The sequence below is a fragment of the Octodon degus genome, unplaced genomic scaffold, assembly GCF_000260255.1.
Source record: "Octodon degus isolate 3935 unplaced genomic scaffold, OctDeg1.0 scaffold00001, whole genome shotgun sequence".
Taxonomy (NCBI): Eukaryota; Metazoa; Chordata; class Mammalia; order Rodentia; family Octodontidae; genus Octodon; species Octodon degus.
Window position 1 is genome coordinate 36,371,478 of NW_004524577.1, and position 9,223 is coordinate 36,380,700.

A 9,223-nucleotide genomic window follows, 5' to 3' on the forward strand; every position below is an offset into this window, starting at 1 on the left:
AACTCTGGGAGGCTACTGATACCACCTGCTGGGTGGAGCTGTCTGCACAGCTCAGGCTCCTCAACAGCCTCTTCCCATTGCCCTAAAGCACACACTTTTCTTTCTGGTTACTTTAATGAACAACAGAATCTTCTCACCCAAGTACAGGGCAGGTATCCGTCGTGATTCTGTCTGGAGACCTCTCCTTTGCCAATGTACATCCTAAGACTTAACTATAAGTTGGAGTTCTTTAATATAGGTGTGAGAGTCGGCTGAGAAGGGTCCCCGGTAGTGACTTCTATCTGAAAGCTCCTGGAGAGAAACGGGGACATGAATACAAACCAGTCCCTCTGGGCCTGTGTGAGCCCTGAGAGGACAAAGGGTCTGGGGCTTGTGATCATCTGTCGGGGCCGGGCAAGGTCAGCGCTCTGAGGTCACAGGAGGAGTGACCTCACAGTGGCAGTCAAGGAGGCTGAGTCGCACAGAGGAATGGGTATGGAACGCAGGCGGAGAAAAAGGAGGAGGAGGAGCTGATGGTGCCTGAGGTTCCCATACAGGGGAAGAGACAGAAACGGTGGAATCTGCAGGGCAGGCAGAGAAGGAGCAGGAGGCAGAGAGGTTGTTACAGGGTCGGGAGGAGTGGACAGAGACATGGCTGGAGGCAGAGGATATGACAGTTTCCAGCAGATGGGGTGGCGAGGGTTGTACAAGCGGATAGAACGGAGGCCAGAGGAGTTCCACAGGAGGAGGAAAGGTCAGGGGACATCACTGACAGGATCATCTAACAGAGAGTCTGGCTCAGAAGGTTGAGGGTGGGGTCTAGCAGCGGCGCTGCGCAGAGAGACAAGAGTGCACTCCAAATTAAGGTTAAAAGGTGCAGAACGGTACATACACAGTACCATTGTCACTTGCTGTCATTACCAAGTATTGTACTTCTATATGACTAGAAATGTAACAGTTTTTCCACAAGCATCATCACAAAACTATAGTATACTATGACATTATGACACTTGCCTGGCCCCACATGCCTCAGTAAGACAAGGACCCGCCCAGCGTGCAGTAGAAGCCCTATTGTGAGGAATCTTATGCCACTTGCCATCGTGGTGACAACACCTATGGTGATCGGCGAGGAGTTCCAGAGTCAAAGGTGCCCCGCTCAGGCCATTGGCTGGCCAAGCCATCTGGCAATAAAAAAAAAATTGACAAATGACAGAAAGGGGGCAGGGCTGTCCTCGTCCACAGCTCCTCTTACGTCATTTACCCGATGACTGCACCATCTTGGGAATAGTGCTAACATTCTGAGACAGGAGCCAGCACTGAAGATGCTGAACTCCTGAGACAGAGCCCCCACCTAGGCTCGCTTCCACCTGAAAGAGGAAACACGCAGGAGACAGCTGCAGTTAGTCTCCCAGGGCACTATAAACTGCAACTGGGGAAACGCAGGGGAAGGGGCTGGCAACAGCACTGACTGTAACAGGCATCCCTTCCTTCATCATCCCTCGGAACACCAGAGACCTCTGCGTCCCTGGAGCATCTTACACACTGCCCACCTGCAAGAAGCCATGTGCCCTAAGCAAAGAGGAACAAAATCCATGAGTTGGAGCGGGTGCAGGCAGGGAACTCACTGGTGGGGAACTGCAGCCCATATCATGGGAGACAGAGGCAAGCAAAGGTGATACGGCAGAAAGAGACCAGAGCAGGTCTCCCCGAGTGTGCACCCAGGCCCTGGGGAGACCTGACACGGAGTGCTGCCCTGCCCCCAGCACCATCCTACACTGGCCGAAGAAGCTCCCGCCAAGCCCAGGGGATGTGCCAATTCCATTAGACAGTGAAGCTCCCAGGACAGTGACTGTCCCAAAAGACTGCAGGCAGGTCAAAGAGCTTCCAGCAATACCTTGGGAGAGAGAAAATGGGGATGCCTGCGTCTGACCTCTACTGGTATTTCCCTCCCTCCCTACTGATTCCCTTCTTTCCTTCCCATCTCCTTCTACAACTCAGTCTAACTACAGTCTGCAAGGTCTGCTGATGAAAGGTGAAATTACCAAAACAAATATAATGTTCATAAATGTTGGATAATAGTTGGATCTGTGAGTGATAAGCAGTAAACATTCTCTTCTTTCAACTCAGTGACTAGGTTCAAGCCTATTAAATGCAATAGGTCAAACTAGCACACAACTCCCCTTATCAAATAAAGCCAAAATCAAAACACACACCATCAACAAAGGCTTTGCACTGTATTTGACCTCAACGCTCAGCACAAATTTTTAAAAAATAGAAGTGTGAGAAAACAAGACCTGAGAACTCCCAGCTCATCAAAGACAGATGGAAGGGGTATCAGTGAAAAGAAAAGCAAACACCAAGGGGCTGGGCTAAATCAAATGAGGAAATAAAGAAACTTGGTGAAGTCAAAGATGATATAACAAAAAAGTGGAATTGATCAGTGTGTCTAAACAAGAGGAATATTAAGAACTGGAGCTCAACCCAGGGAGGTAGCTCGGCGCTTGCCTGGAAAGCACAAGGTCCTGCGTTTGATTCCCGGTACCCATCTACCCTCCCCCCTCCAAAAAAAAAAAAAAAAAAACTAGAAGAGCTAACCAAAGCTCACCCAGAACATGAATAATAGTTTACCAAAGAACTAGAGCCCATGAAAACCTGAAACATAGGAGATAAAGAATTCTATTAAATGTATGAGCAGCAGAAGGGACAAACGTGAGGAGAGACTGTCAGGTCTACAAGAGAGGTCTGAGGGGTGAAACCATGTGCTCAGACATACCTTAAACACACTAGCAAAGCAAGGAAAATTGGTCAGGCAACTCCTAGGTAATGCCAAGATGACTGACCTAAGACTCTATAACATCTTGGTTAATGAACACTTCTGCTCATGAACAGATTGGTTTGTAAACAGAAACATTCAGCAAGTTTTCCTCCATCCACAAACTCCATGTCAGGTGAGAAACAATACAGCTTCCATGTTCCCCAGATCTGTGGAATGAATGAAGTCCGTCCTCCAAGTTACCACTGTACGCAGAATAAGAGCAAAGCCAGAGGACAGCACGTGTGGAATAAAAAATTTGTTTCCAGAAATTATAGCAGAAAAAAAATCATAGAAAATTACCAGCTACAGAAAAAAAAAAAGAATTCAATATGCAGCTAAAGGAGGCATATAGACCCCAAAATAACCAGGACGAGAGAAGAACTTCTGCATCACATGTCCTAGTTAGAATCCCAGAAGTCCAACACAAGGACAGACTCCAAGTATCAGAGAAAAGCAATAAATCACTTAGAAAGCTAAACCCATTAGGACTACAGCACACTGTCAACGCAAATGCCAAGAGATCTTGGAGTGAACTGTTCAACGACAACTCTCAGTTCAGACTATGCTGCAAAGCCATCTTTCAAAATTGATAATCAAGGGCACTCCATGCCAAACAACTTACCACATAACCATCATTCAAAAAACCTCCTGGCACATCTGTACTGGTTGATACACTGTGTCAACTTGAGAAGTTTAGAAGCTGAATTAAGTGACTCAGCTGAGAGCCAGGATTCCTAGTGTGTAAACCTCCTCATCCTGGGCAAGAGGAAGGCATGGACATGGTGGGAGTTCTACACCCCCAGCCCCAGGGGAGCTTGTTTACAGTATAAGGAGGGGAGAGGGGCTGGCTAGAAGCCGCAGCTGCTGCCCTTCCCTTTGCTCTTCACTGTTTTCTGCTGCCATGAACTGCTGCCCTCTGCCATGTGCCACTCTGCCTGGGAGCCAACCGAGTATGGACTGAAACCTCCACAAACTGGAAACTAAATAAACCTTTCCTGTCTTAATTTTGGATTTTGGGTATTTTGTCCCAGCAATGAGTAAAAAGTAGCTGAGACAATGTCCTAGATACAAATAATGAAGCCAACAGTGTTAAAAAGCTTGATGGAACGACTACATCAACCAAAACAAGCAGCTACACAAAAGGGGAAGGAAAAGGCAACAACCAAAGAAAAAGATTGCAATGGCAGGAATAAGTCTAGGTAATAACTTTCAATGTGAATGGTTTCGACTCTTTAAAGAGACAGGCTGGTAGATTAGATTTAAAAATAAAATCAAATGGCATGCTGCATGAAAGATACACCTAATCCAGAAAGAAATCCAAAGACTAAATAAAAAAAAAGCAAAGAATGAAAAACAATATTCCATGACAGAGGACTCGAAAAGCAAGCAAGAATAGCCACCTTATTTACAGGTAAAGTAAGCTTAAAGTCCACTGATCAAAAACTGGTCAAAAGAGGCAAAGAAGGTCACTACATGTTAATTAAGGGAACAATTAGACAGGAATGATAGCAATGGGGAACACACACCATGGCGCCTTGGTTCACAAACTTGATTGTCAAGACCTCTGCTTGCCATTCTTGCTTTCTTCCCTGTTCGTCCACACATAATCTTGCAATGTAATTCACACAGCAGGCCCATTCTCGAAACTTCTTTCCGCCCAGATAACACCTCATTATTTTTCAAAACAAGAGTCAGCTCGCTGTCTCTGCGGGGAATGTTCCGTCCGACTGGCCTCTCCGCGTGCAGTACCACCCATCCCGCTGCCTCGTGTACTTCCCTGCCTACTCACGTGATGAAAAGTTTCACCCAAGATGGGCCTTCCTTTTCATGACCTGTGTTCCCACAGGTTCCACAATGACCACTAGACAACAGATTCCCCAGTGATTGTTGTTCAACAAGTAAATGAAGGTCCTTCGGTAAGAGAAGGTGCTGTGCTACACCTGGACGTGGTGGGAACTTCCACTGATGACTTCTATTCACAGTATTTTACCTTTTATTTTAATCACTTAACCTCCAAACAACTTTCTCCAAGCTCTTCCATTGCCCTAAACTGGACATCCCTAAAACAAATGTCTTCTGCCTAGCTCTTTAGATCTCTTGATATCCATGAGGAATCTGTTTCACGACCTCTAGTGTACCAAACCTAGTGGTCAGAGTCCTTTCATAACACTGTCATAGTCGCATATAATCTCCACGCTTCTTCCTGAATAACTGAAATCATCTCCAGACTGTTTGTAGTACCTGATAAAATGGAAATGCCATGTAAGTAGCTGTTGGGTTAAAGAACAAAAAAGGAAAAAATACTGTACATCTCCTGTACAAATAAGTTTTTCAAATATTCTCAGCTCGCAGTTGTTTGAATTCCTGGATATGGTACCTGCCGACTGTAGTGATCTGAAAACATTTGAACAGTTGGGGAAGCCAACCTACAGCATGTCATCAAATCTGCACAATCATAGTAATCGTAGGAACAACCACTCATATTTTCCACATATCTAAGAGTTCCTGGTGAATATGATCACCATTATTCTTCAATTAGAAGTAATGAGCAGGGTGTGGTGGTGCACGCCTATAATCCCAGCACTCAGGAGGCTGAGGCAGGAGGATGGTTGCAAGTTTGAGGCCAACCTGGCCTATAAAGTGAGTTCTAGACCAGCCTGAACTGCACAGTGAAAGCTGGACTCAAAAAGACAAAATAAATAAATAAATAAATAAACATACATATTCACAATGTAAAAAAAGAAAAACTCACTTTAGAAGAAGCATAATGAGAAAGTTAAATGAAAATACAGAACTACGACTTACATTCTAATATGAAATGAAAGTGTGCAGATCCATGCGCAGTAAATATAAAGGCTAGAGGACTCTCCAAAGCCCTGCCGCATGTACAAGCCCTCTGCCTTTTTGGAAAAATAACTGCAAGAGTGAGCACCACTAAGCTTTTTCTTGGCAACTGGTGAGAAATGGGACAGTGGTAGACAGGCCAACTTAGGAAATCTACCTCCTAATGAATAGTATCATTGCCATTTGTACTGAAATAGCTAGTGGGATGAAATTCAGTCAAATAATTTTTGACATGATCAAGATAATTTGGAGTGGAAGAAGAGTCTTATTAATATAGAGAAGTGAGTGGTAACTTAAATCCAAATATAGCTCAAGATTTAAAAAACTGAATATTCTTTCTCTAAATTGCTTTGCAACATTATGCCACCTGAGGGCACCAAAGCTTTAAAAGTCTTTTCATATTCTCTGCTTAAGTTTGTCAAATTCTTTCGATGAACATTTTTTTTTTTTTTTAATCTTTTGCTTGGTACAGGATCTTGCTATGCAGCTTGGACTCCTAGTGATCCTTTTGTTTTCGGCCTCCCCAGCACTAGGATTACAGATGTGGGCTACCACACTGGGTCTCAGTGGCCCACTTAGTGGGTCCCCAGTCAGCGCCAGCATGCCACACAGTACTAAGCATTGAGCCTGGATCCTTGCGCTTGCCAGGCAGGCACTTAGAACACTGAGCTATCTCCCCAGCTCCTCAATGAACTTTTCTTTGAATACTGGTAGTATACACTTTATAGACAAGGAGCTATAATACACAAAGATAAATGAAATAGGATTACTGGTCTTGGTGACCTCAAGTTCGAGGTGGGAGTTATCTTAGAGCTGCAGAGGAGAAAGTTATGGGGGGCTTGCTTGGCTGCTTGCTTGCTGAGGTACTGTAGATCAGAATTTACACTGACCTGCACCCCAGCCCAAATTTCATGTTTCAAGTTATTACTGGCCTTAGACGTAAGCATGTCAAATCTAACCTTATTACTGGTTAAATGGGGGGCCAGACTCCCGGGAGCCCCACAGTGGGCTGTCTACAGTAGAGAATCAGGGATGCTGACAGCTTCGCTCAGTGTAGGTCCCAAGGCCTGAGAAGCAGGAACACCCTTAATTCTTATCCAAGGCTGAGAAATGGGGATATCCTGGAGAACTTAGCACAGCGAAGTCTAATGTCAAGGATACAGCTAATGTGTCGTAGCTCTAGAGCAGAAGTAGCTGACCTTTCTTCTGCCTTTGGTGCTATGTCCAGGCCTTCAGCTCCTGGCAGGCGCCTGCTCACAATGGGTGACGAGCTGTCTCCTTCAGTCTGCTGAATGGAGGGCCTCTTCTGGACACAGCTAACTCGCCCAGAAATAACACTGTGTATCTCTCTAGGCACCTTTTATACCAATCAAGCTAACACCTAAAACCCTAATAACTTTCTTCATGCTCTCATTTACTTAGAGGTTTGCCCGGCTTATTTGGAGTATAATTTCTCTTCCGTGAGTTAGAAAATAACTTGATGTCAGTTTTATGCCTTTCAACATCTTTAGATGCAGATGTGCAGCTAGGGATTGAGAAAAATAGGCACTTAGTGAAGGAAAGTTTTACTGAAAACAGTAAAAATATTAAACATCAAACCATGAGCATTTCTCCTTTAATATTCTATTTCATGAAATAAGACATCCACCTAAGCCTAAATATTCTGTATGACTCACATTTTGCTCTTTTCAAAGTGAGACAATACCAGTATATCTAGAGAAACAGCTTATACCACCTGACTTTTTGTCAAAGTGGAAAATAATTTTTAAACTAAGTTAGCAGATTTCATCTACTTAGAATTTCATCACTAAAGAGACACCTTAGCACCACCAAGAAATAAGTTCTTTACCACACTGAAACTAGACCATCCAAAGTACTGCAGCCTTCAGCGCAGTCTCCCTGCTGGGTTCTGCACTTACTGTGAACTCAGCCCAGGACCAGGTCTATGAACGACCCTGGCAATCCCGCTGCTACTTAAAGCATTTTTGGTACTACTCGTTTAGGCCCCCTGAAGTCGAGATGCACTTTGAACGCCTTCGATATGGCATGCCTTGGCCTTTGAAGACCCTGCTTAGCACATTGCACAATTCCTCCTCTCATTGTGCAGTACACCATGTAAGAGTGCAGCAAACATGCACTATCGGGGCCTGCTTTACTGTATTATACTGTGCCTGCTTTACATTTTATTTTTAGAAATACAAAACTTTCTGTTCAAGAAGTATCTGGAGTTTTTTTTGGAAACATGCCAAATTTTCAGGTATTGAGACTATGTCTAGCTACAAGAGTCCATGATGTATTTCACTTGGATTTAGACAGACAGACATATGTAGATCAAATAGGTGTTTCTTGAGGTATATGCACATTTTTATGTTCTGGGTCCTCTTTTTAACACTAAACTTTATGGTAACTGATCAATAATTATCCATTTTATTTTTAGATATGAGTTACTTTGAACAGGGAAGAGAAAATAAGCTTACATACTAAGAGACAAAAACTGCAGGCTGGCCCTGCAGTGCTGGGTCAGGACTGAAGTGACAAGAGGTAAGAGGAGTCCCTGACCCCACCGCACGCAGCCAAGTCTGAAGTTAGGTGGCCCACTCTGGGGGACATGCCACTCTTGCCCTGCTCTGCCCAGAGTCCAAGCTGAGTGGCACTGAGGCACCTTACTCAGGACAATGTAACCTTTGACAATGAGGCTGCGTACTTCTGGGAACAAGGGGATCTCCTTGAGGAGGCTCAGACACTTGCACCCCATGTGGCCCTAGGGAACTCTGCACTTCGGTCTTCCCAGTTGATGGCCTGGAATGGATAGGACCTGAAGAGGAATGTTCTGAGCACGAGGTCTGCAGTATCACAAATCAGGACTCCAAAGCCTGATCTACTAAGCCACAAGGGCTTATCTTTGTGAAATTCATGTTCCAATCATGGAAGGTATTTCATATCTGGCTGGACGCTAAGGAACTGGTCATTGGGAAATAAGTCTGTTTCATTGCAAACCTAACACCAAGAGCACAGTGGAGAAAAGCCCCACAGTTGGGATGCGAGAAGGCGATCCTCAGTGTCCAGCAGCAGGATCGGCCGGCCCATCAGGGAAGACCTTCCCCGCAGGGAGCTCGGGACAGACTTCCAGACACGGGATGGAGCCACACAGAAACATCAAGTGTGAGATCTTTTGGGATGAAAAAAGTCACAAATGGGGTTAAGCACAGAAAAGTCTACCACAAATGTAATTTATTCAGCACTAGAGAATCCATTCTGGAAAAAAAAAAAAGGGCTATATGGGTTTAATAGGTATGTAGGCAGCCTCAAGTACACATTTATTTAGCAAGACAGTCCACAATGACTGCAGGGAAATAGGTAAGTTTTTATTTCAGGTTCAAATAAAAACTTGTTTAGCACGAGCCTATTCATACTGGAGAAAGGCCTGAATATACCGAATGTGGGAAGGCCTTTTGGTTGCAAATCCCAATCAATCTGCTCAAGACTGAGGTATGGCCCAGTTGCAGTGTTCTAGCTTGATTAGCACACATGAGGGATTGCACTAGAACAATCAACACCAAAAAAAAAAAAAAAAAAAAAAAAAAA